At 39.7% G+C, this 27378-nt stretch overlaps 1 protein-coding gene across 5 annotated transcripts in view; it reads left to right on the plus strand.

The window, feature by feature from the left end:
* Positions 1–27378, plus strand: part of PRDM16 (PR/SET domain 16) — a 454451-nt gene that overhangs the window by 210817 nt on the left and 216256 nt on the right. The window lies entirely within an intron of this gene.

Raw genomic sequence — 27378 nt, forward strand, 5'->3', positions numbered from 1 at the left:
ATTTCTTCCTTTCTTATTCATCCATCCACAGAATGCATCGAGAAATAACATGGCAGCGCAAATTCCACATGCCACCCTGCTAAGATGCCTCAATCTGATCTGGATGTGCTGCCTCAGTGAGAAGGGAATTCACAGCACTTCTGTTTAGGCTGCCAACAAGAAGGTGGACAAATAGTACCAGTTGCGATGGTGCTTGTGATTTAAAAATTCCACTGAAGATTTGTTTTACTCTCAGGTCATGTAAAATAAAAAGTGCCCTGGCAGAGCTCCATTATTAGAGTCTCTCCCTGATGTTGTTCCTTTGTCAGACAGCTAAAAAGTAGGAGCTGAAAACACAGGCCAAAGGGGACGGGTAGTGTGCGGTCCTCATGGCTTTCACACACACAGCAGCTCCCTCACGAGAAGCCAAAGGTGTGCTGGCAGAATCATCTTGTCCACTGAGTTCTTCCCACCTTCAGCACTACAACTTTATTCTCAGTGCATCAAGACTGGAAGAAGTCCAAGGACTTTACATATGCAAATACCTCCACCTCCAAACCACTGCTGTCATCACAAAGGGGGCATTCTGCCAATCAGTGCCCGCCAGGGAAGTGGAGTAAGCTTCCACTCCCCACAAAGAGTTACTTCACATGGGTTTCCACGAGGCCAAACGTTTATACTGTGTGGGAGAGGAGAAGTCAGGGAATTCCATCGTATCAGATTGCCCATTCTATCTTCTGCTTTTTCTCACTCGTTTTCCGTCTTAGGCCTTCAATATGAGCCTCCAAGCTAAAAACATAGGTTAATGCTCTTTAAAAATTATTATAATAATTTCTGACTGTGTGTGGCTGTGTGGCAATGCTTTGGCAGCCAGGTGTTGCATTTTGTAACCCCCGCCGCAGTGCCCACAAATACTTCAGTGCATACTTTTGTGCTTTTGTGGAAACAGCCTTGACATTTCTGAGCGGCAGTTGAGCAGCGAAGCAAATTGGCCCGAGTGTGTAATTTTAGGAAGAATTTGTCACTGCTTCCCTATTGCTTGTGGTCTTTTTCATGTGCTCTCTTGCTCAGTGAGCTTCGCCATTCAGAGCCAGTCTCCACAGGCTTCTCCTGGGGCAGACCTGGCAGTTGTGGGGGCCCACATGCCCATCCCTGGAATGCATTTTCCTACAGAAGAAATCTCCAAGTAGCCTTTTCTGAAGCCTGATCTTTGGCTGTTAGAATAATGTCTGCTGCCATACCAATGTGGGCTGCAATCTTGTCACATCTCTCAGTACAAGTAGGGATGGGCCTGGTCAATACTTGGATGGGAGACCTCCAAGTAAAACCCATGGTGTTACAGGAAGTGGTCTTGGTTAAGTAGGTGGCTCTCATCCCTCTGAGTCACTGTTGAATGAATTCCCCAGCACGATGCTAGTGAGGAGAGAGCTACTGGAGAGTCTAAAAGAAAAGGAGTACTTGTGGCACCTTAGAGACTAACAAATTTATTAGAGCATAAGCTTTCGTGAGCTACAGCTCATGACTTCCAAACAAGGCATAAAACTGGTATCTTGATCACTTGTGCCAAAAAATGACATGGGATCTTTAATGACAAGAAGAAAGTTAATAAACCCAGTGTTCTGGCCAAATTTCAGTTTGGGTAACTATATTCTGCCTCCATAAATTAACCAAGCAGTTTCAGTTGGTAATGGTATTTCTTCACTTCCTATCCTGAATTATTCTATAGTGTTGCTGAAGGCTGTTAAATGGCTGTCATGTTCCTCCCCAGAGATGGCAATATTTCAGTTGTGGGTGAACAGAATCCTATAGGCCTGTATAGTTTGTAAAGTATTTTGGGCTCCTTCAGCATGGATAAAAGCATTATAGAAATGTAAGATAGTTATTTCTGGTCTGAGCTGCTTTTTGTCAGATAGCAGTAACAGTGATAGTGAAGGGGACAGTTGTACTGATGAGAGAGAAGACAAGTTACAAAGCCAGAATCTTGATATGTATCTAGTTCTGGACTTCTCCCGTGTTTTACAGTGTTTGCATCTGGGGAGAAAGGCTGGTCTTGTGGTGAAGGCACTAGATTGGGACTCAGGTGATCTGGACTCAGTTCCAGACTCTACCACAGATTATTTGCGTCATTTAATCCCCTGGGCATCAGTTACCCATATGTAAAAAGTGGATAGTAAACCTTCCTTTCTTCCATGTTTATCTGCCATCTCTAGATTGTCAACTGTCTGAGATAGGGATAGTTTATTATTATGTGTTTGTACCGCTCCTAGCACATTAGCACTTTGATCTTAGTTGGGGTCCCTAAAAATCACTGAAATACACATAATAAACCATAATAGAGTATTGACCTATTGTAGAGATAGGGAGTTCAGCCACAAGGTTGGGATTTGGAAATTAACATCTTCAATTTAGAGATGTTCAGAAGGGAGTGAACATTTGGTCCCATCTCTAACTGAGAATTGGTTTCTCCTTCCCCACAGGATTTTCTTCCTGTTTCCTGTGCTGATATTCAATTTTTCTCATTGTGTGTGCTTGAGAATAAAAAGTCTGCATGAATTTCTTCATATGAGTTTCAAGCAAAACACCTTAAGGGAGTTATAACAAGAAATGCTTTTTCCATGCTTGTGTTTGCTGTATCTAATAGTAGATGAGGTGCTCATTCTGCGTATATCTGGCTGACAGTTCATCTTCTGAGCTGATTTGGTTTGCAAAACAGAAGCCAAGTCAGTTGTAATGTCTTCTGATGAAACAACCATAGTGAAAATCGGTGCTCTGTTGATCAGTCATATAAAGCATTTCTTTGAGTAAATTATCAGGTGAATGTCTCTGGAATCACTTTAAGCATGACACGGCTCATAAAAGCATGGTCTGTGAAGCATCTGTTGAGTATCATTAGTAAGTAAATGTCTCTGAGTTTATAACACCTGTTATCTGGGACTAATAAAAACAATGAATTGATGAGTTGAAGGTCATCGCTTCTCTCTGTTCAGGTGTTCAGGAGATTACACACCACCCATTCTCACACAAAGAGCTTTGTTTCTTAGTATAATAAACTTCTTATTGGGATAATAGTTGGAGATGCAGATAGTTCAGCCTGGAAAAAGGCTTTCATTTTTTATTTTTTGAGCCCAAATTTACCTTCTCAAAAATAGATTCCCCAGCCATAATCCAGGTCCCATTTTACAACATATAATCTAAGACACTATGAGTCATATTTTTAAACCAGTGCCATAATTGCATTTGCAATACTTGCCTGTTCAAAATCTCCATATTTTGCTGAAAACTAGTGTTTGCATTGTGCAAAGTGGCCATTATGCCCATAAAAAGAACTCTACTGGTTCTCCACTAGTTTGTAAAGCCTATATCTAACACACACATCATGAGTTCAGCTAGTTTTGTGGGTGGCATGCAAACTGCTAGCATTTGAAATTCAGCCCTAAGGTTTGAATTCTCTGTGGATGTAAGTCTCATGAAGTCAGCAGTGCCATCAGATAATTTGATCCATAGTCTTTTTCTTAAGAATTTTGAAGCTACACTGATCATGTTACATATTCTAAGCATATTCTTATCCTTCCCTCATACTGGTCTCTTTCTGTTTATATATTTTTCTCCATTTACTTGTGTGTTTTTTGGGCTTGATCTTTTTTTAACCACTTTTTGTAGTAGTCACTTACACCAATGCAAAATGAGTGTAAAAGGATACTACTTTGGTCTGGTAGTGTAAAACACTACACCAGCTCTTGCACTTGTGTTGATGACTGTACAAGGTGAAGGGTAATGGGGAATCAGGCCAACTTTCTTCCAAAATATCAATTGGTGTGAATATATTCAAAAAAGAGTATTAAATGTCCGCAGTTTTGTTCTGAGCTTTTGAACGAAGGATATAATTTAGGATAGTGCAATTCCTCCCTGCACTATAATCTTTTTTTTTTAATTTCACATTGCAGTGCACTGCCTAACTTGTTTCCCCACTCTGTAAGATAATGGAAACAGGTAGCATATGTCAGTCTCAATCAGGTGCTATTCCAGTTAAACAAGCACTGCAATTATTGTGAGCCTCTTTTGAAAAATTCAGATTTAATAGAAAATCTATTGAAACAATCAAAATATTCATCTTTCAGAAAAGCCATTGTGTAAGTGCAACGTAAAAGACAGCTATAAATCACGGTGCTATGCACCTCAAATAGATAATCAATTTCACAGAAAGCATCAATAATCAGAGTTTGACATTTATTACCCTTTGGATGGTTTATCTTTTGGGCTAGGGGATAGCAGTAGTCGTGATGAATACGAGTTCGGTTATGGAACACAATTAAATGGTGCAAGGGTAAAGGATTTTATACTGTGCAAAAAAGCAATCAAATTTATAATTGAACCAGATTGCATGAAATCTGTAGGAAATAAATGTGACCCCCCAAATGCATAAAACTTAAATCATAGTGTTATAGCTCTGGAGATAATGTCATAAACTCTACTTTTGTATATTATCTTCGGAGTCACTTATTTAGCTTCTCACTAAAGTTAACAGTCCTGCAAAACCAAATCTTCCTCTGCACAACATCAGGAGGATTTTTACCCTGTGCAGAAGAAGAAAAAAATTAAGATTGAATTGGTTCCTCCTATTACAATTGTGTGCTCTCTCCTCATTCCCAAATGAGGAAAGTATACAGGCAACTTATACTGACTGCTTAGACAAAACCCTTGGTGAGCAAAGAGGGATCAGAATGTAATCCCTTGTTTATTTTCCAAAAAGGGCAAGTGTTCCTTTTTTCCTGCAGAACTGCTTCCTGGTTGAGGGCCTAGAGAACACCTTCCAACGTACTGTCCAAACGAAATAATGGAATACATAACGGGTGAACTTGTGGGAAAGCCCTTCAGACGGGCAGGATTGCATAGTGTACAATTGCTACTTGCAAGTCCTGGAAGACTTTCAAGAATGTGAGAAACTCAAATTTAAAAGTTAGTGTTGTAGATTAAATTGTTCAGAAAAGGAGTAGGTGAGCAGATTATCTGCTATAGTTTGAGGTACGTAGTTATAATAGGTTAATAGAATGCTACCTTCCAGGCAGATTTTGTTACTGTTTCTGAGAAGTGTTCACAGTTTCATTAGTTTTTCATAGAGGATTGCATTAAATGTTTACCACTTAGTAACAATAAATATAGGCCACAGAATTTGACCTAAAGTGAAGTTTTGTGTTCACACCGTTTTATGAAAGCTGACCCAATGTGATTTTAAAAGCAATGTAAAATTCCAGGAAACAACTCTATCATTCCATTTTGGATAAAAGTGGGAGCACAGAAAAATAAGATTCTTTACGGGGTAAGAGATGATTGAATTCAAACTCATGCCCCAGAGAAATATGTCAATCAGATTATTGTGCTTCATGTAATTTTAATATTCTGTTCACCTGCAAGATGAGTATCTGACTAATGGAGGGAAAATATACCATTGTGGCTTCTAAATTTACAATCAAATTTAAAAACATTTGGCACTGGCAAAAAAAGATGTGTTCTGTAATGCTGTGAGCTTTTTTTCTTCATTCTCAGTTTTATTCCCCAGCTCATCCCAAACCAGGACAAGAATCTCTGTTTATGCATTGCCCGGGATTCTGCTTAGTTAGAAATATGTTCTTTATATAAATTAAATTTACTATATAAAAACAGTGATTTAAATTAAGGGAAAACTATGTTGTGAAGCCCAAGAGGAAAGGCTGTGGGGAAAGGGCATGAATAATTAAATCCAAAACACCGCCAGGTTCTGCTCCCCGAGAGCGAAGAATCTCAAAATATCCTGTGGGGTTTTCTAAAATTTGGCAAAATGGTAAAATACAGTGCCAAATTCTCAAAGCTCTGCAAAACAACCCTGACCGCAAAAATGTTTGAGTATTTGTTCCAGAATGGATCCAGGCACATTTTTGCAGCAATTCTTAATTTTCATTCATAATGTTCATTTACAGCTGTGCGTTTGTTTCTTGGGAGGAAAGGTGCCCAGGGACTGTCTGAGTTAGTCAATTTCCATTCTGATTAGAACAGGTGCCATGGGCAAATTTGGGCAAACCACTGCACCTTTGCTAATAAGTTTATTCTTCCATTGCTTAAAGAACAACAGGAGCCAGTTGATCTTGACGACCCAGAAGTGGATACTGACAAACACTACAGAGTCTGTTAGTTTCACAATCCTTGCTTTCCACTTTTACAAGCTAAAGAGATTTGGAGCATTTAGGGATAAGAAGAGTCAAATTCACAAGAACATTAAAGGGTTGTGTATTTCTCATAAGCTGCAATTCCTTGGTGGCACATCGTGATTATCTGACAACTCAGATGGAATCTCTAGCTGTACTTAGATTAGTGATTATTTACTTTGGACGTGCCATTAAAAAATGTGCTTTACTTTATTAAACCATCTTCAACAGCTTAAAAAAAATTCATCTCCAGCATCTGGATGCATTATGGATGTTTCTGTGTCTATGAAATATTGGTGGTACATTTAAGACATAAACAGAAATGCTTTTTGGCAAGATCATGCAGAGAGATATCTTTTACCGTCAGTGTTCCTTTTGGCATCGGATTAAAACAAAAAAAGCCTTACAATCAATATTCAAAGTTGAATTTCCCCAAGATTTTCTACAAATCTGCACTTGGAGCATTTAATAACAATGATGGCTATGTGTGTGCGCTTCTTCAAATTTATAATGATAATAAATATTTGCCGTTGTTCTGAGGGATGTGCCAGCCAAGAGAGCAAACAATTAGAAGGGCTTAAATGCCATGGGCCAGTTTTCAAAAGTGACTGGTGAGTTTTGGATGCCTTGGTTATTGGGTGCCAAGGTTGAGACTCCTTAAGGAGTCCTTGTGGCACCTTAGAGACTAACAAATTTATATGGGCATAAGCTTTCGTGGGCTAGAACCCACTTTATCAGATGCATGGAGTGGAAAATACAGGAGCAGATATAAATATATGAAAAGATGAATTGCCTTACCAAGTGTGAGGTCAGTCTAACGAGACAATTCAATTGACAGCAGGATACCAAGGGAGGAAAAATAACTTTTGAAATGGTACAAGGACTTCTGGTTTTTGTTGATACAGACTAACCCGGCTACCCCTCTGAAACTTGAAAGAGGAGTGGTTGTTAGAGAGTTTTGAGCACCCACGTTCTGAAAATTAGAACCCTTTATATAGGTTGGGCACCTAAATGGAGGTGCTTGGAATAACTGATCTCTTTTGAAAATGTCAGCCCATAAGCCTGTCTTCCATTCATAAAGGAGATACAATAATTACCACAAGGAGATCGTGAAATGGATACTCCTTAGTGGATTCTTCTACTACCCCAAGGCTTCTGGTAACATTAAAAGTGCATAGTACTTTTCCCCCCTACCTCCAAAGATGGCAGTGCTAGCTATACTACAGGTTCACTTTCCTTTTATACATTGCCCCATTTTAATCAACATTATGGCTAGATTGTGGCCTGCCTCTTTGTGGGTGCACAAGTGGGGCATGTGAGAGGCAAAATCAGCTTTCCACCATACACCCCCATCTGCAATCCTGCTGGAGAGTGCAGGCCCTAATGGGAAAGGGGAAGGGTGATGCTATAATCCTACATCATCTGTACCAGTCAGCTAAGCAGCCCTGCTGGAGAAAGAAATACATGTTGTACTCCCTAACAAGGGGACGATGGAGCTACCCGCTCCAGTGTGCGATCCCCAGAAGTGACGCTCTAAAGATTAACATCTGGCCACTTACCTTAGCTTTTCTTTTCTTAGCCTGCACTAGTAAATAATCCCCTAATTTGTCAATTCCTTGGATTTAGCAGATTTGTAAAACAGATACATAGTTAGGATGTAAAAGATCAGGATTGTAAAGGTGGAAGCATTCCAGATGAACATAGCCATATAGCATTATGGTTTTCAGTACCCTCAATGCAAATTAATTCCCACCTGTAAAAGGTATTAACAGCTCATGCAGAAACAGAAACTGAGTTCACTTTAGACTTTCTGAATTCCTATCTCAAGAAAATGCATTGAAATTGCCACCCACTCTCCGTCTGGCTGATTAAATAAAATATTGACCCTTTCCAAACACAATATTATCATTCCAAGCATAATATTATCCAGTAGTGTCTGAGATTGTTTCTACAGCTCTTAAAAATGAATTCACCTGGCACCCCCTATCTACTCAGATAAAGAAACAACACTGTGTGCTTTTTAAATAGGAAACTGATTACGCAATGGCTAAAGTTAATCCATAGAATAATTCTTTAACCTTTCTTCATAGTGAATATCATTTGCCTAATATTACTTCCGAATAAAGGAAGAAAAAATGCTCTTTTCCGTCCCTCCATTGTTACTTTTCCCTGTACAAAACCATTACTATTGGGAACCGTTCTTCAAGTTAACATACCAATTTAAAAAAGGGTATCCTGTTTTTGATCTGCAGTGAGTCTTGGCGACAAGTGGCAAAACAATGGCATACACAATAGCACAAACCATTCCTGTAACAAACATAGATTGCACCAAGAAGTACACAAACAGATTGAAATTCACCTCCTGCAGAGTCAGCACAAAGCTATGTTCAACTTAAATCCATTTAAACCATATTTTAAAAGATTCAATGAAACTTAAGTGATACATTGACTTTCCACAGGCCTTCTGCACAGGGGAAAAATCACCTGTAGTGAATATACTGGTCAAAACTCCTCTTCATTTTCATTTTTGTTTTTTCCCCTCAAACCCACCGGGCTTAGAGGGCTCTAACTGAGGCTCTGAGCATCTGCTCTTCTCAGAGACCAGCCTTACATTTCTTTCCCAGTTCTTATCATGTATTAATAGGGGTCGTTGTTCTTACTACATCACATGGACTGACTACAACCTTGTCATGTTAAAGTGACAGTTGCACCATACTGCTGATGAATATCAAACTAACATATCCCATCCTTTCTGTCAGGGTGCCAGGTAGGGACACGTTCCCAGACAGCCAAAACTCCCCCAGACAGTACCAGCTATTAAAAAGTCTGCTCTGACTTGCTTGTATCCATTCTTTTCACTGTGCAAGCAGGTAAACTAAGCTGCTAAATCAGACAGTGCATTTCCCAATTTAGATTTTTGGGAACAATGAACATTGCATATTGGCTTTCTTTTCCTTTAAGGGTGATTAATGATCAAAAATCTACATTTAAGCACATCTCAGCTATGGTATTTATTTAGGAAAGGTTGTTTTGCACTGCTACATTTACATGGAAAGTCATTACTTATGATATAGTTAAAATCAGTATTAGATATAGATACAATTTATTGAATTGGATTTTTGGGACATACTATTTACAGTCAATGGCAATTTTTTTTTGTGCATGTGTTTACATGCTAACTTTGAAACATCTAGAAGACTATTAGTGAGCTTGACAAAGTTTGTATTATTTGTGCAGAGACAAGACTTGGCTTCTTAGAGACCATGTAAAAGACAAAAGCATGCTATCCTAACATAAGAACAATTTATTCCATTATAAACATCCCCTTTGAACATGGTAAAATGGTTCAAAATAACTTTTTTTTAAATTCAGACTGCAAGCAGAATAATGAAGTAAGCTCAAATCTCATCCATTCTCACTCAAATTCTTGGAGTCTGACTATATAATCATTACATTTACATAAGTATAGAGGTTACATCATTCAGGAAGGGAGATGGCAGAAGCCAAAGCAAGCACAAATTAGACTATTGGCTCTTCTCCCTTGCTTGAGGCCATGAGAAGAAACTCTGCTAATGGGTACATGTTCTCCTAGTTTTATTAGTTTACAACTGGTAACTGGGGAAGGTGTTGTGATGAGAGGATTAAATGGTATTGTTAGCCTCAAAGGTTTCATTCTTAATTGATGCCTTCCTATTTGACAAGGCTTTGTCCCATGAAGAGTGACTTTTTGACCTCACTGGTGAACTCATTGTGCCGCTGATTGTATGGAACTGAACTGGTGTTGCTTGCCATTGATATCCCGGTCTGAAATCGAAGTATTTGCTGGTTAATCTCTGCTGATGAAGGGGGGAACAGCACTTGGTTTCTTGGTTTTACATGCTATTGATGAGTTAGTAGCCTGTCTTCAATTATTCTTACCAAGGATGAATAAAAGTGAACTATGATGTCTGTAAAAAGAAAAGGAGTACTTGTGGCACCTTAGAGACTAACAAATTTATTAGAGCATAAGCTTTCATGAGCTACAGCATCCGATGCATCCGATGAAGTGAGCTGTAGCTCACGAAAGCTTATGCTCTAATAAATTTGTTAGTCTCTAAGGTGCCACAAGTACTCCTTTTCTTTTTGCGAATACAGACTAACATGGCTGCTACTCTGAAACCTATGATGTCTGTAACTGCCTTGGTGCAAAAGTATTCAATATAAAAAGGTACCTCCCTCCAGTCCCACATCTCTCTTGTATAATGAGCCTACTCACGTGCACACCATGTTTTGACATTCTGCGAACAATAGCACATCATTCAAAATATCTTTTGAATATTGTACTGCTTTTAGAGGAGTTCTTCTGCAAAGGACATGGAAAACCAGGGCCCAGTGTGGGTGATGAATACATTGCTCCAAAGGACATGCCTGTGCTTGCAGATATTTATGTGTGCTTGAACTTGTGCACCTTACAACTGAAGTCTAGGGAGCACAGTTTAGAGATTAGATCAGAGGATTGGGAATTGGGAGCACCTTCCATACTACTGAGCGATCAGGCAAGCCATTTAACTAGCTGTATATGATACATACACAGATATTCCCTTTATATCAGATTATTGTGGGGATTAGTAGATTTCGATCCCAAAGCCATTTTAACTCTTCTCTTCTTGGTTGAGGTGGATATTTTGAAGATACTTTGGGGGAGTAGATCAGATTAGATATTACAGTATGAGTTCATCTCCCTAAAGAGACGAGGTGGGTGAGGTAATAACTTTTATTGGACCAACTTCTGTTGGGTGAGAGAGACAAGCTTTCAAGATTTAGTTCTGTGTAAGCTCAAAAGCTTGTCTCTCTCAGCAGCAGAAGTTGGTCCAATAAAAGATATTACCTCACTCACCTTGTCTCTCTAATATCCCGGGACCAACATGGCTACAACAACACTTCATCTTCCTAGGTAGATATATAGGCCAATATATATCCTGGATAAGAAGGCTGCAATTTAGTATGAAGTATGATCTCTTCAACCTAAGCTCAGAGATCTTAATACTTTAGAGCAAGTGTATGTCACTGCTGCCATTACCAGAAGATGTATGATCTCTCCTTATTTACTTATGATTATTACTGATCATCTTAACAAACAGGTTATCAATATACAAAGTGAGGAAGAAATTCATTTATATTATTCTGTCAATATCAAGGTCATTTCTATAACTAAAAAGGGTTGTGAACAAAAGATGGATGGAACATACATATGAAGCTAACCATCTAATTCATTTACTTTATTCCCGATAGCAAAGCTTTATCTCTGATCTCCAGAACAACGTGTTTAACTTTTCAAGACAATTTTTGCTCAAATAATATGGAACTTTGAATGGAAATTTAATAGCATTTTGTAGTTCTGAAGCACCTTTCATCAGAAGAGCTCAAATCATTTTACCGTCATTAGCTTATTAAGCCTGAAAATCAGCTTGTAATGTTAGTATCAAAAGTATTATCCCTATTTTGCAGATGAATAAACTGAGTCACTGAAGAGGTGGAAACAAAACGCAGGCATCCTGATTCTTGCTTTAACCACTCGATAATGTGCCTTTCTCAGAGCTGGGGATTGAAAACAGAAGTTCTTCTCCTAGTTTTCTGCTTCTAGTCAAAAGACTTCCCTGGTTCTATTGCAGTTTTTTATTTTTTTATATTTTTAATCAACATTTCTATTGAAATTTACTTTATCTTTTAGAAAATGAACATATATGAAGAGATGGTCTGAAAAAAAATCTCCTCAGAAAAACTAAGTTAATTTGAGTTAAATTCAGAACTTTCCTTTTGTTTATGTATGTATGTGTGTAACTCTTCTCTTCTTGGTCCTGACTGAAGTGCCAAAATACTACATGAAAGACTTTCTCTGGTATTCCTAGTGTAGTTAGAATCAGGAATTACCAGTTACGTGATCCAAACTATAATCAAGTTTATTAAGAGTGATTTAGCCATAGGACCACTGTGCAATCCAAACTACACAAACCTCCTCAATCTTCATAATTGTTCTGGAAATGTGGAAAACACTCTGAGATTTCAGGTACTTACTATATCTGGTCAGACCAGAAATATTAATAAAAAATGGCCTTTCCTTAATGAAAAAGACATATAGGCTGAAATCCTGGTCCCAATGAAGTCAAGGGGAGTTTTGACAAGGATTTCACCCATAGAATTTAAAAGGGATGACAACAATAGAAATTACTCTAAAACCCTTTTCAGTTTAATGCAGAATGAGGTCTTTTCTATATGAAATTCTATAACAGGGATACAACATTCTATTACATGCAGAAGGACTTTTTCATAAAGGCCGTGGGGGAGGAGGTCCTTCTGCATCCAGACCCAGCCATACGCAAGGAATTCAGAGGAAGCCATGAAGCTGAAAAGAATGGGATTAGAGATCCTGAATTTTTTTCAAACCTCAGACATATTTTGGGTTCAGTCTGAGTTTGGGATAAAGATTTTCATTGCTATTTGTCATCATGAGCACTGGTTTGTTCATTCCTAAATAAAATTAAACAAGGGACTGAACTGTCAACCTGGGTCAGAACCTCCTTGAACTCTAGAAACATTCCAGAGCTAGGTCCAGAGCTGAACTTCATGCCTAGACCTCTGTTTATACAACAGGAGATTCAAAAGCCCTCACACTTTGGCAGCACTCAGACTCTGATTCTGAACTTTACAGCTAAGGCCCACCTCTAAAGATGACTATAACATCCTACAAAATAATTAAGATTAATACAAGAACTGATCAAGAAAATAGAGTCTCAAATTGAGTCAGGGCCATGCCTGGCTTCTCATTAAGCTCTCACTTCTTTTTCTGGGAAAATTTCCTTTCCATGTCTCATTCAGGAGACACTTCTGTCACATTCCTCCTTTCTGTCCAGACTTCTCCAGTTTAGTAAAGTAACCAGATTTAGTGGGTTTATTTTAGTGCAGTTCCCTCCTGCACATATTATTATGTTTATCTGGGTGATTGCTTAGCTGGCAAGCCAATTATGTGGATACTCGCCCATAAACCTTATTTTCAAATGATTTCTTGGAATTTTAAGAGTGACCTTTTTCTAACATTCAAGGGTTTCTGTCTGGCTGAATTTCAGCAAGACTGATGGGAAAAAACGTTAAATGAAAGAAATGTGTTCCTTAATTAATTAACAGTGAGAATCAGTCATTGGTTTGAGGGATGGAAATCCTGTAGTTCGCTAAAGCATACAGAACTGTAGTGCACAGAGTTCAATTATATCAAATAATGGATGTGACACCTACCACACGCACTAAAAATAAATGTTTTTAATATTTCCTACATGGTATAATTGTCAATATTCACTTGGGGGAAAAGCTGAAGGCCTGATTATGTCATCCTTACATTGAATCATACTGTGAATAGACCTGTTCTAATCAATAAGACTATTCACGGAGCAAAGGACTACTCGCTGTGAGTGAAGATGGCAGAATTTGGCCCTTAAGATTGTAGGCCTGATCCAAATTCCACTTAAGTCAATGAGAGGCTTTCAGCTGAACTCAGTGTTCTTTGGATCAGGCCATATCTCTCTATCTAAGCCCTTGAAATGTGACCTCCATTGTCATAAACTGAGTACTATCAGATTTTTCAAAACATGCAGTCAATCCAGTCAATGTTCTCCCCTTTGACTCATGATGCACTTAGAAACTGTTTCACGGGGTATGGTGGGGTGGCTGCCCCACTCAGGGAGAAGAAGGGGTTAAAATCAGCACCAGGGAGGCTGTGCAGAACCCACTAATCAGGAAAGGACTTATTGAGCCCACCAATAGGGGGAAGGCTTGCTGGAGCAGCCAATCAGGGCTGGCGAGGGCCATATATAAAGGGCTGCTCAGCAGAGCAGAGAGGGTCTCTCCCTGGAAGGCAAGGGAGGAGGACTGGCTGCCTAGGAAAGTGCCATAGATAGATCAGTGTGGGGCAGGGGCAGGGGCAGGGGCAGGGGCAGCAGAGCGCGAGGGTGAACTGCTGGCTGACCACTGCCAGGCTGGGGCCTTGCTACAAGGGCTCAGAGGTTGCTAGGGCTATGGGGGAAGTGGCCCAGGGAAAATAGGCAGCAGGATGGAGGAGGGCAGTAGGTGGCTGCCGGGTATAGGGTCCTGGGTTAGGACCCAGAGGAGTGGGGGGCCTGGGTCCTCCCCCACTTGCACCCCACTTGCCAATGAGGAGAGTGGCTGGTATACAGACTGCAGTTTGCCCCTGAGACGAGGGGCTGGCCCTTGTACTGCAGTTGGCTGGTGAGGCAAGTGGTGGGACGAAGGACTGTCAGTCCCCCAGAAGGGGGGAGATACCGGAGTGGGGGCACAGCCAGAGGACCATGCCCAGAAGAGGACACTGCGGTCTGGGGAGCAATGCGGGCCCAAAGAGGGGAGACAGCTGAGGGCAAGCGTGACGCCACTAGCTGAAGGCGGACTAGAAGGGCTGAGAGCTAATTCCCAGGATGGCCAGTAGGAGGTGTCGTGGTTGTGAGTCCTGCCCTGTCCATAGGCAGAGTGCAGGCCAAATCCAGATGGCAAAATCTTTTTATTTACTTATCATTATCATTATTATTTTTTTTATTTTCTCGTGAGTCTGAACCTTGACTATAGCTTAACCAAAAATTTGGACCTTGACAAAAAAATAATTGACTACCCCTGCTATATAGTAAAAGTTCTTTTCTGTTCTTTTTCTGTTTTAATCATTTGCTATCTTGGGCATGTTGCCGTGGGACAGCTCACGTCGAGAGATGGGGCTTTTGTTTCATTCTGGAAGCAGTGAAGCTCTAACTCACTCTATATTTTGGGACTTCCATAGGTATGGGCCTACCACGTACAAATTTCATCCTAGCTCCAGAGTCCCTAAGGAGTGCAGTCATAGTAGCAGGAAATGGGTGTGGTAATGGGGGTTGATTAAACCTATTTTTAAATAGATTAAATAAGTGGCTCTTAAAAATGAGGTTGGGCTACTGAAAATGGATGAATAGACAAGAATTTAGGCCACAAGTACCTATGCTTTGGAGTAGTATGAAAGGCAAATGCATCTGTTTTTTGTATCCAAAGAATACATACAATGAATGAAATACTTTTTCTTTTAGCAAAACTGCCAGACTTCCACGTGTGTTTCTCATGCTCATTAACACTGGACTTTAAGAACCTGATAAGAATGCAATATAAAATCAAACAGCCCCTAAAGACTGAGAGATTATATTTAATACCCTCCTATCACCAGTACTCTGAGTGCTTGGCAAGAGAAATGGTGACATTTACTAATCAGTACCCTCTCTTATTTGTCTTGGCTGAAAGTCTCAAGTCCTCAGCTTATTGAAGTTATTACAAATGCTCTCCATTAGATTGTGTTTTACTTCCTGGTATTTGCAGTAGAATTTGATCACAATGTTGTGGAGGAGTTATGTCTTTAAAATGAAATGCAGGAGTTCAGATACCATGCATGTAATTTGCATGTTTATTTTCTCTCTTGCAATCTTGTTCTTTAACTTATTCTGAGTGTTTGACATTCATTGTTTTCCCTATCGTCTGACCTTGACATTTTTTCACTCCTTTCTGAATCCACAGCCTTTTGTTTTGGGGGGTATCTGGTGTTATTTATTACTAGTACATGAATATCCTCTAATAGTTCATCTTTATAAAAGTGCAATTAGCTCTCCTGAAGGTTGCCAGAAGAGATACAGCATGGGCAAGTGGCCAGGCAGGGTTGCTCTACAGTGTTCCAAAAATGTGCTTGACCTGCCTTTAGCAGTGAGGTCCTTCTCCATGGCCTGCTCAGTCTTTGACGCCACTCTGTGTACTACTGGTTTTACTGATGTGGAAACCTGTTCAGCTAGAAGTGGATTGAGACCACCATCTCAGTTTATGTTGGTCACTAAATTCCTGCTAAATGGTAACAACTCTCGGACTTTGCAAACTCTCCTTTCCAATGGCAATGGGATATGCACATGCTAATCTGAAGGTAGAATTTATCCTTTAGTGTGATAAGCTCCTTGGATATCCAGGGCCCCTGCTCTATTATGCCACAGATTCATAGATTCCAAGGCTAGCAGGGACCACTGTGATCATCTAGTCTGACGTCCTGTATAAACAGGCCACAGAACTTCCTTCCCAAACTATATCATGATATACCACAACTTTAATTAAAAGCATCACAATGTTGCATATTTTAATGTTACATAATTTGATTATTACATATATAACCTAACGTCTCTGTAACTATTAAGTACTGGTGGTTAATTATACTCTTTTTTTTCCCCATATGCTGATAGAAATTAGATGTCCCAATTCAAACCAGTGTCATCTAAGCTGTTTAAGAGAAACATAATGATTTTGTTCCTGCGATTGACAAAGAGTGAATTTGGCTTCAACTTCGACACATTATTATTCTGAATGAAACCAGACAAGACTATCTGTAGACACAAATTCTAACTCAAGTGACTCATAGCATTTGGGTTATTTAGAGCCCTTCCCTGGGCAGAATAACGAATCCATGCTGTTCATCCTCAGTCATCCCGCCCAATCAGGAAAGCAAATGCTGCCTCCCATCTCCACTCTCAAATAAGTATCAAGAACATCTTTCCTCCATTTCCTCTTAATTTCAGGTACCTCAGTTTTAAGTACCCAGAACAGAATATTGAAAAGTTCCTCAATTCAGAAGTGTTTCACAAACCCATTTGATGCAGATTATTATGGCTTTTCACCTGTCATTTTTCAGAAAATACTGCAAATCGCAAACACTTTTTATTTATGATGAACACCGGAAAGAACTATTAAAATAACATCAAAAGAGCTTGTTATGGTGCCCATCTTCCCCATCCTTTGTTGTTAAGTAACATTGCCATGGTGACGTGTGTACAATAGAGATGTCCTAAGTCCTAGAAGTGAGTTTTAAAGGACTGCTCTGGTGTCTCACTACACAAGCCATAGCATCCTGCTTAATGTCATTGACAGGCTGCCTTCCTCACACTGCTGTTGGCCAGTTTTCACAAGCTTGTCCTGCTTCTTCTCCAGGGTCTGAATGCACATCAGGTGCAGAGAGGGTTGGGAGAAACTTTAATTCCACAAGTCCATGCAGTGATGAGTGGCATAAAATACTCACCCATAGAAAATGTGAGCTGAAACCAGCAGCTCACGAGACAATCAAAAGCTGTCAACGCAAAAACAAAAAGCAAACCTGATGAAAAGATGTTCCCGGGGGGTCAACTTCAGATTTAACTTTGATATCTATTTTGTTTCATAAAATGAGCACAATTCTCTGCTCAGGAGGGGATCCTCAACTCCCCTTCCCTCCAAATTGTACCAGCAGAATAATTCTTGTATGCAACATTAGCTTTACAAGGTTGTGGGGTTTTTTTAATCAATTCACTTTGTCCCTATTATCATTTGATATCATTTATGGCCTTTCCTATAACTCTCCCTGGGAGGTCTCAGAGTGACCTTAATTTAAAGGAGCTCCTAGGCGAGGTCTTTGTATCTGCATGATGGTGTATTTCTAAGTGAAGAATGGTGAGACAAAAATGACCATTAATCAAGGCAGTGTTTGAGGAACGTCAGGAGGCTCAGGTGAAGAGTGCAGCTTTGCACAGCAAGGTGAAAACAGACACCCACGTTATGAGAGATAATGTTTACACAGAAAGCGTCTGGATAGGGTTAATATTAAACCAACTCCTTCCCTGTCCGTATTCAAATAATGACAAGGACTTGAATTTGCCCTGTTGTGCCTAGATATTGCAGCTCATCGTACACTGTTTGGGGACCCCGGTAATTGCTAGGCTCAGCAAAGGGAATTAAGGATATTTTTAGCTGTAATTTTGGACTTCTTAACTTTGGTAACTTTTAAAATCAAACTGTTAATTATTTCACTTTATTAAATAAGGAAGCAGTATGTTCAGTTGGTTATGTTTCAGTTGGTTAGGGCAGAAGATTGTGACTCAGAGCCTCTAGTTTCAGTTCCTGGCTGTGCCACTGATTCACCCTGTCACCTTGGGCAACTAACCTGAATTCGGTGCCTTGGTTTGTCAGTCTGTAAAAAGAATGTTCCTTCCTCACCAGGATGTTTAAGGCTTACGTAATTTAACATCACTTTTAATCTTTTAAAAAAACTTGGTTAAAAATCACTATGCAGGTTGCAAAGATCACCTACATATTTGGATCTGAGTCCAAAGTTAAGATCTGAGGGTTAAAATGTGGTGTTCCAATTTGGGTTTATGTCCAATTATTTATTAAATGCAGAGAAAACGGGCAGAATAAACAAAAATTTATCTAAAGTTGTGTTTCAAGTAGATCGTCCCTACAGTTTCAACATGATTTTGATACTTTTAAAAATCATTACAGTATATAAGGATCCAAAAATGTTGGAAGTGTGCATATTTACTTCAGTTGACTTCAGTGGGCTTTGTATAGGGTTCTATAACTTTTTAAAATTGTGTGTGTGTGTTTTACAGAGAGTACATTTACATATTATATAATATGCAAAAACATAATAATAAATAGTAATGGCAGGAAGGAAGTGCACAATTGTTCACTTGCTTTATAAAGTGATGAATGAAGTTCCATGCATAGAATTACATTCAGACACCGTTAGTGCACATAAAGTATAAAGTACGTTATAAACATAAGGACAGTTACTATAGCTCTGTAGTAAGTGTTTTTTTTAACATTAATATCTTGGCTGTCTAATAAATTTAACATAAAAAGGCTTTACACATAATGTCAAACGGTACTAAAAATCTATAAAAATAAAGATTTTTCTTTTGTTATACAAGTGCCAAACTACTGGATTTTTGAACAGATCAATTTTTTGGTTTAATTTCTGTATCTGAAAATTGGCAAACTATTTGAACATTTTAATAAATAAAGAAAATAAAGGCGGACAGCAGTGGGATGCTTTTATCGAGTTGTAGAGATGAGGATGAGAAATGGTGATTTGGCCAGTGATGTGAATGACTATGAAGATTCAGGGTCAAATTCTGAGCTCTGTCTATGTGAATCCTGAATAACTCCAATGATCACAGTGGGGTTACTGAGACTGACACTGAGGCCCAGATTTTTAAAGGTATTTAAGTGTTGCCACTCTGTGTGTTGTCCCTTTTGAAAATGAGACTTAGGCTCCTAAATCAGTTAGCTGTTGCAACACTGAGTGCAGCAATGCCTAAATATCTTTAAAAATCTGGGCCCAAAAGGCCAGGCTTTCCACCAGCCTTTGGATAGAAAGATATTTTCTTTATGAAAGAGACAGAAATCAGGAGAGGGAGGGGAGAGGGTGTTTTGTTTCTTATTTTTGTTTTTGCAAAGTATATTGCTACTTGTCTCATATCATTTGGAGGTGAAAAAGAAGAGGTCTCCTTGTGCACTTCCAAGGAAGCCACTATTTAACCAGAAAGATAAATCAGAAAAATTCAAGGTAGAGTGGCCATTGATTGTGATTTAAAGTGAAAGTCCCTATATGTGTTAATGCACTAAAACACAGACAAGTATATAGTATGAAAGGACATCCATTTTTGTGCATCAGGAGGAAGGGAAAATAATAATTGTACCCTCTTTGCAGTGACTGCTAGAACTCAAGTGTCCCAAACGCTGTCAGTTTCTCCATGAGTATGAAGGATTTGTAGTACAAGGCAAAAGTTCTCGAGGGGGGAATGATTAGAATTCAGCTGAAATGGATTTTGGCCTTTTATAATTCAGGGCTATCTCCTGAAAGGTGCTTGGCACTCTGGCCCCAATCCAGCAAAAGAATTTGTGTGTGGCCCTATTAATTTCAATGGGGTTACTAACATGCTTGAGTGCTTAGCTGGATCAGGGTCAGAGCCCTCAGCACCTCATTGGATCAAGCCCTAAAAGAATAATTAAAGCTTGAGATACCTAGTTTGCTTTAGGTCCCAGCAGAGATATTTTCCTCTAAGCCAGCCTGCAGAAAGGGAGCAGAGAGTTGGTACAGGGGGTGAATACTTTAGCCATCTTCCTGGTGCAGGGCAGAATAGGCAGCTGCCTGACCAAATGGGATGCACTTTGGTAGTGTGCACCCCCCAGCTAATGCATGTTGTTTAGGGTTACCATATTTGAACATTCAAAAAAGAGGACACTCCACGGGGGGAAAGGGGATTTGCTCGTGCCCCCCCAGCCCAGCCCCAACTCCACCCCTTCCCCGCCCCATTCCAACCCATTCCCCAAAGTGCCCGCCCCAACTCCACCCCCTCCCTGCCCCATTGGACCTCCCTTGAGTGCACCTCGTTTCCCATTCTCCCTCCCAGCTGCTCGAAACAGCTGTTTTGCGACACAAGCGCTGGGAGCTAGGGGGAAAAAGCGGGCACTCTCTCGAGTGATCAACATTCACTTTCTTTCTCAAATGATCAACTCTTCTCTGGGGAAAAATAATAATGGCAAAATCCCGGACTTTTTAGATATTTAAAAATTCCTCCCGGACGGCGATTCAAGAACCAAAAAGCTGACATGTCCAGGAAAATACAGACATATGGTAACCCTAATGTTGTTAGTCAGTTGCAGGGTAGGCCATTTCCCTTAGGTGACGGACAATGCCCTGTTGGGACTATAGTGCACTAATTGATACCTTAATGGCATTCAGTGCAAGGTTAAATCCTGCTCTGGTGTATATGGAGAGGCCTACTGTGACCTTCCTCACTAGCGCATCACAGATTCTTTTAAGAAATGTATAACCATTTGAAAGAAACTGGTCCTGTTATGCATGAATCTATCATTTTATTCATAGTTTCCTAGTATTGTGCCAAGATAGCAAATAGTTGCGATACTAGAATTTAATTGACCTGAGCCTACATCATGCTCCCCATTGCAGACTTTTATGCTCAGGTGGGATCCCATTGACTTCAGTGAGGTTCTACTTGGGCACAGGAGTCCGTTCTCATACATCACAGTGCTGGATGGGGCCTAGGTTTATAATTGTGTTTTCAGGATTTTCTACTGATATCATAGAATCATAGAGTATCAGGGTTGGAAGGGACCTCAGGAGGTCATCTAGTCCAACCCTCTGCTCAAAGCAGGGCCAATCCCCAATTTTTGCCCCAGATCCCTAAATGTCCCCTCAAGGATTGAACTCACAACTCTGGGTTTAGCAGGCCAATGCTCAAACCACTGAGCTATCCCTGCTCCCCAAAGTCTACAGTGCAAAAGCATGTAGAAGAATCCTACTTCAATTGTGATCAAGGCTCCTATTCTTATGTTTAGAATCTGATTCTGCTCTCTTGGTTGAAAGGTATTGGATACATAATTTCAAAGTATCATTATTATGATTGATATAGTTAAGTGTATTGAGCCTTGGCATATTGTTGTGAAGAATGCTGTAGTTAGCACATACAAGTTGCAGTTGTGATTTTCATAGTTTAGATAATCATAGATGGCAGCACTTGAGCATATGCTCAACTTTATGCATATACTTAAATCCCCTTGACTTCAATGGGATATAAGCACATGTTTAAGCGGCTCTTCATGAATAGCAATGCCTTTCTGTATAAGGGCCTTAGTTAGTAAACAGCTGAAGAAAAATTTAGAAAAAATGTACAGGACAGCTTTGATCTCTTCATTTGATGAAAACATTCGATAAATTCTACGCTATGATACATGGTTGTAAATCTGTAGGAAATACATAAGAATCAGTATTTGCTATGATATTATGAGGAGAGTTTGGCCCATTATATAGCTTCTTCACCCTAGAATTTGCTGAATATGTCACACCATGCCCATTTCAGATTTTTGTTTTAAATGACAGTTTATCTGAGCTCAGGGAATGAATGGATAACATTACTATTTACATAAGCTCATTGTGATCTGTCTCAGTAATGTAATCAAATTAGGGTTAACTGCAGCTGGAGAATGCCAGCTTGTAAACTGTTTTTCAAAAAGAATCACATGGCGTTACTTGACATGTTTAGTATACATTTGGGAGGCTTTGCAAAAATTATAGCACATCCCTAACTAATGTAACCAAAGTCAGGATTCTGCTGCCATCAATTCCCTAAATCCAGGAAATAAAATCCAGTGAAGTTCTTCAACTATTGGAGGACTGATACCTCCAAACAGATTCCTGTAACAAAAAATGTTCAGACATGGCTGCTGCTGACATGTTGCCTTTCTTTTGGCTAAAAACAACATAACAGTTGATAGAAAAAGCATATGCTGTAAATTTTGAGTACATTTATGAACATCTGTGTTAACTGCAGAATTGCAGCCCTCTGTGCGTGTCAAGCACTGCATTTAGTATTATGGCATTCGTATAAAATGAAGTCCAGCTTGAGCTAGAATTACCCAATGGGTGAATTTTCAATTTTGGTGTTGCTAACAGGCATCCTTTATGATGGTACTTTTCGTATTGTTTGTATGATTATGATGGATTATGCTTATCTGTATTACAGTAGTACACAGAGACCCCAATTAAGATCAGGGACCCTTTTTCCTACAAACACATTGGGTACATTTACACAGCAATTAAACACCCGTGTCTGGCCCATGTCAGCTGGCTTGGGTTGTTGGGCTGTGAAATTGCAGGCTAGATGTTCAAGCTCAGGCTGAAGCCTGGGCTCTGGGACCCTCACACCTCATGGGGCCCAGAGCTTGGGATCCAGCCCAAGCATGAACATCTGCACCACAGTTTTGCAGCCTGAGCTCTGTGAGTCCAACTCAGCTGACACCGGCCCAGTGGCAGGTGTTTAATTGCTGTGTAGACATACCCAGAGTAAATGACCACTCCTGCCCCTAAGATCTTACACTCTTTAAACACACAAATTATTATTATTGCCACAGTACAAATGGAGAAATGAGGTGTTTAGAGATTAAGGGACTTGTCCAAGTCACAGAGGAAGTCTGTGGCAGATCTGGAAAGTAATCTCAGATTTCTTGAGTTCCTGTCTATTGTCTCAACAACAAGACCATCCTTCCACTTTAAAGTCTTTTGTAAGAATTAACTAATCTAGCCTCATAATGCATGTAGAAGAGAGGAAAGTATTACCTAGAGATTGGACCCAAACCAAATCTCAGATGCTAAAGCATTGTTTCCCACTTTTGAATTTTGGAAGAGGTTCAGATCTGGATCTTGATTCAATAGCTTATTGCTCTATGACGAGTAAAATCAACCCCCCCCCCCCAGATTCAACAATAGGAACTTTGGAAAAATTCAAATTACGACCCAAATTTTGCAGCTTAGTCTATCAGCAGTATTATCATCCTGTTTTACACAAGGCAGACTGGCTTATCCAAAACTACAGCTGGTTGGAGAAACTTTGGCAAAACAGGCAGTTCTGCTGAAATGAAAATGTCTCACAAACTCAGTTGATTTTGACAGAATTTCATTCAGGAAAAAAAAGGGGAAAAAAGTTCTGAAAACATCAGAGTGTCTTGTTTTCAAATTTTTTGAATGAAAAGCTTCAGTTTTTCAGTTTTAAATGAAAAGCTTTGTTTAGAATATTTTTTAATTTTGTATTGTATATCTTAATACAAAAAATTTAAAAGGCAAAATTGAAGTGAAAACATTTTGATTTTGTTGAAATGAAATGTTTCCATCAACCCAAAACAAATTTTTTCAGAATTTTCCTTCACAGTGAATTTTGTTTTCACTCCAGTTTGAAACAAGCCATACATAAAAATCCTAAAATCCTTTGGAAAACAGAATTTACATCCTCCGCACAGATTTATCCAAAACCATAAAGGAAAGTTGTTTATGAGTTGGGATTCAATTTCAGGAGTTCCTGACTGAATCATGTGTACAGAGCATGTAACAGTGTGGGTCTGTCCCATGTTAGAGTGAGCAGGTCCTGCTCCATGTTCTGGAGCACATGTGTGGAGAGAGGAAGTGGTCCTGGAATGATAAGTAGTGTCTGGGTGTTTCCAAGTGACTGTTTCTTTAAGGACATGGGACAAGGAGCCTTGTGGTGCAGGGTCAGGCAAGGCTCCCCTCTCTCGCAGTCATGCAGGATGAGTTCTGGGACAGGATAGTTTATCACCTGTTTCTTCCCTCAGAAGAGGAGAGACGCCTACGAGCAAGGAGGCCTGCCTGCTGACCTCTCCCAATCCAGAGAAGAATGAAATTCAGCAGGAGAGGCCAGCAGAGGGAAGCTGATCCAGGTCTGCAACTGGCAGGAATAAGCATAGCCCCAAGGAGGCGAACTTTGAGACTCCTCTGTTAGGAGGAGAAGACTTTGGAAGAAAGCTATTCAGGAAGGGAGGACTGGGTGGAAAAGCCTGTTTGTGTTTGAATTTTGAAAGGAATTGTAAAGAGAAAACAGGCCCTCAGGGATGAGGGGCCAGGCCCAGCTTGAGACTGGTATGAAGACTCTGTGGGGGTTTTGTTTGTCTTTTTGACTAGTGTACCCCAGAAGAGGTGGATTTTTGTTAAACAACTTTAGCCAGAGGACCAAGTCACTGGAGTAGCCAAACCAGGTTGTGGGCATTTTCAAAGACGCCCTAAGAAGGAGAAACAAAGGCAGGGCCACTGTAGAACCATCAAGGCCATGCAGGTGTGAGCACTCAAAAATGGCAACCCAATTAGAGAGCACTAGAGCACATCCCAACTTGCACTTAGTTCTCACTTTTTTCTGTTCATTTATGGTCAAGTAAAATCAGTGCAATATGACCTCTGAATGGGTCAAGAACATTGCTCTGACATTTACAATCAATAGTATTTTATGATATTTTGCATATAATAGCAAGGATTTATTCATCTGAGTGTGTCACTGTTTCACAAATAAATTAAGGCTCATACGATTGGTGTATTTAAACTGTCATACAGAGGATCACACTGGAGTATAGAGAGTTTAGTGGCCTCATTTTCAAAGGGCACTGAGGACCACTACTTCCCAGTGAAGTTAGTGGGAGCAGTGAGGGCTTAGCACCTTCAAAGATCAGGTTGTTCCAACAGTGGAATCTGCTTGTAACGGTGCATGTTAAACTATTTAACTTTCAGCATATTGGGTGGCTGATTTCTCTTCACGGTTTTTTTATATTGCTCTAGTGTTCACCTTTCACTCTTGTTTGCTTTTAGCTATTTTCCAAACCACAATTTCAGTGTCTATTAAAAGTTATGTAAAATATAGAACGAGTTAGAATTCTTAATATTTAAAATATGACATGTTGTTATTACAGCTGAGCTCAGAAACATTTGCCAACATTTTTGAGTTCAGTAAATGGGTCAGTCTCACCTGCCCTGGATCACAGAGGCCCACTAACTTCAGGCCAGGTCCTCACCTGGTGTAAACTGACATACATTAATAATAATAATTGATATAAATTAGCTATCAGAGCTAAGTGAATTTACACCAACTGAGGGTCTGTTTTGTTTTTAAAATGGAAAATTTTCTTTAAAATGTGTAACATTTCTCATTTTGATAACTTTAATTTCCATCTCAGTTTTTTGTACTGTCTTGCTGCTCTGGTTGACAGCCAGAATGCACTGTGACATTGCATTTAGGGTGTAATCCTGCAAGGTGTTGAGCATTCCAGCCCCACACGAGCACTTAAAAAGCACTGTTTAAAAAAATGCCATAAGGTTATTCCCAGAACAATTTTTAGCAGAAAATTGTTAGCAATCAAATGTACCAGATGCTCTCCTTTAAATGTGTGAGTAGTCCCAACAAAATCAATGGAATTTCTTAAATGCTATGTTGAATTGGAGCTAGAGTACTGGCTCAAGCTTTAGCATACCTACCCTACTGAATCTTTACAGCATTTTATAGAACTTAAATACTTAACCTGCCCATCTGCCTTCTTGCCTATATCTAACCTTCACCATCACTGAAGTGCAGTCACTCTGAGGCAGAATCCCGGGGCAGTTCTCTTACCGCACATCACAGCACTACACAACTGCATGGGGGAGGACATGGAGAATACTGTATGCAAGTGCAGGAAGAATTTAAATAGGCAGAATATGAATAATTCAAACCAGAATCTGGCCAAATCTCTGGAGTTAGGACAACACCTACTGTTTAAAAAAATGCCATAAGGTCTTTAATGAACACAAGTGGGTTGGAAAACCCTAATGTTGGATCTCAACTGAAAGAGATTGCCAGCAGCTCATTCCTCCAAACCCATACCATACCCATCACCAAGCCTATGCTGCTGAATCAAGGGAAGCCATCGTTAATGGTGTGCAATCCAATCTAATTCTCACGAGTGCTGGAACAATTTTTATAGCAGGGGTGCTGATGATGGAAACCATGTTTTTGATATTTGGTATTACTACTTCAAGGCAGTGGGTGTGGCAGCACCTCCACTACCCCTAGTTCCAGCACCAATGCTTTGAGACCACTGTGATTTATTTCTTCTCTCTCCAATGTTAGCATCTTAAGTGTGTGAGGGTTTCTCTCGCAGATATATTAGGATCTTCTGCAGACTTAGCTTAATTATTTTTCAATACATTATTTCTTTACATCTAATTGATTTTTTAGACAGAACTGTGCTGCTGTACAGCTTATTGGATGCTGGTGGTTACCTGGCATCAATTCCAGAAATGACTGCATCACCACCTCTGGATTTTCCACTGCATTCCATCTTCTCTGTCTGCACTCTAGGCAGGATGCTTTTTGTGACTTTGTGTGTGTGTGTGTGTGTGTGTGTGTGTGTGTGTGTGTGTGTGTGTATCAAATCTAAAGAAATATTAACTAGAACAGTTTTTAGACAGAACTGTGCTGCTGTACAGCTTATTGGATGCTGGTAGTTACCTGGCATCAATTCCAGAAATGACTGCATCACCACCTCTGGATTTTCCACTGCATTCCATCTTCTCTGTCTGCACTCTAGGCAGGATGCTTTTTGTGACTTTGTGTGTGTGTGTGTGTGTGTGTGTGTGTGTGTGTGTGTGTGTGTATCAAATCTAAAGAAATATTAACTAGAACAGTTGAACATTTTCAATGAGATATTTTTGTGAGGAAAAACTTGCAAAATTTCTATGTGCTCTAGAATAATAATAATATCAGTAGGACTGGTATAACTCCAAGTACATAAAGTATTCTGAGATCCCTTGGTATGGAAAGTGTTTTATGAATGTACGCTGTGGCTTGAGCGGAATGCTTTGAACAGGGACATCCCATTGGTAAACCTGTCTTTCTTACTAAGCCATCCATTTAAGAGGCCATACTATTTTTGAAAAAGTCTTACAATGAAGTAAACTATTGTACTGGATAAAAATATAGGAACAAAATAGTATTTATGGCTTTCCACCTTTCTTTTGTTATCTTTTAATCTTTGTTATACTTTG

The sequence above is a fragment of the Dermochelys coriacea genome, chromosome 18, assembly GCF_009764565.3.
Source record: "Dermochelys coriacea isolate rDerCor1 chromosome 18, rDerCor1.pri.v4, whole genome shotgun sequence".
Classification (NCBI taxonomy): Eukaryota; Metazoa; Chordata; order Testudines; family Dermochelyidae; genus Dermochelys; species Dermochelys coriacea.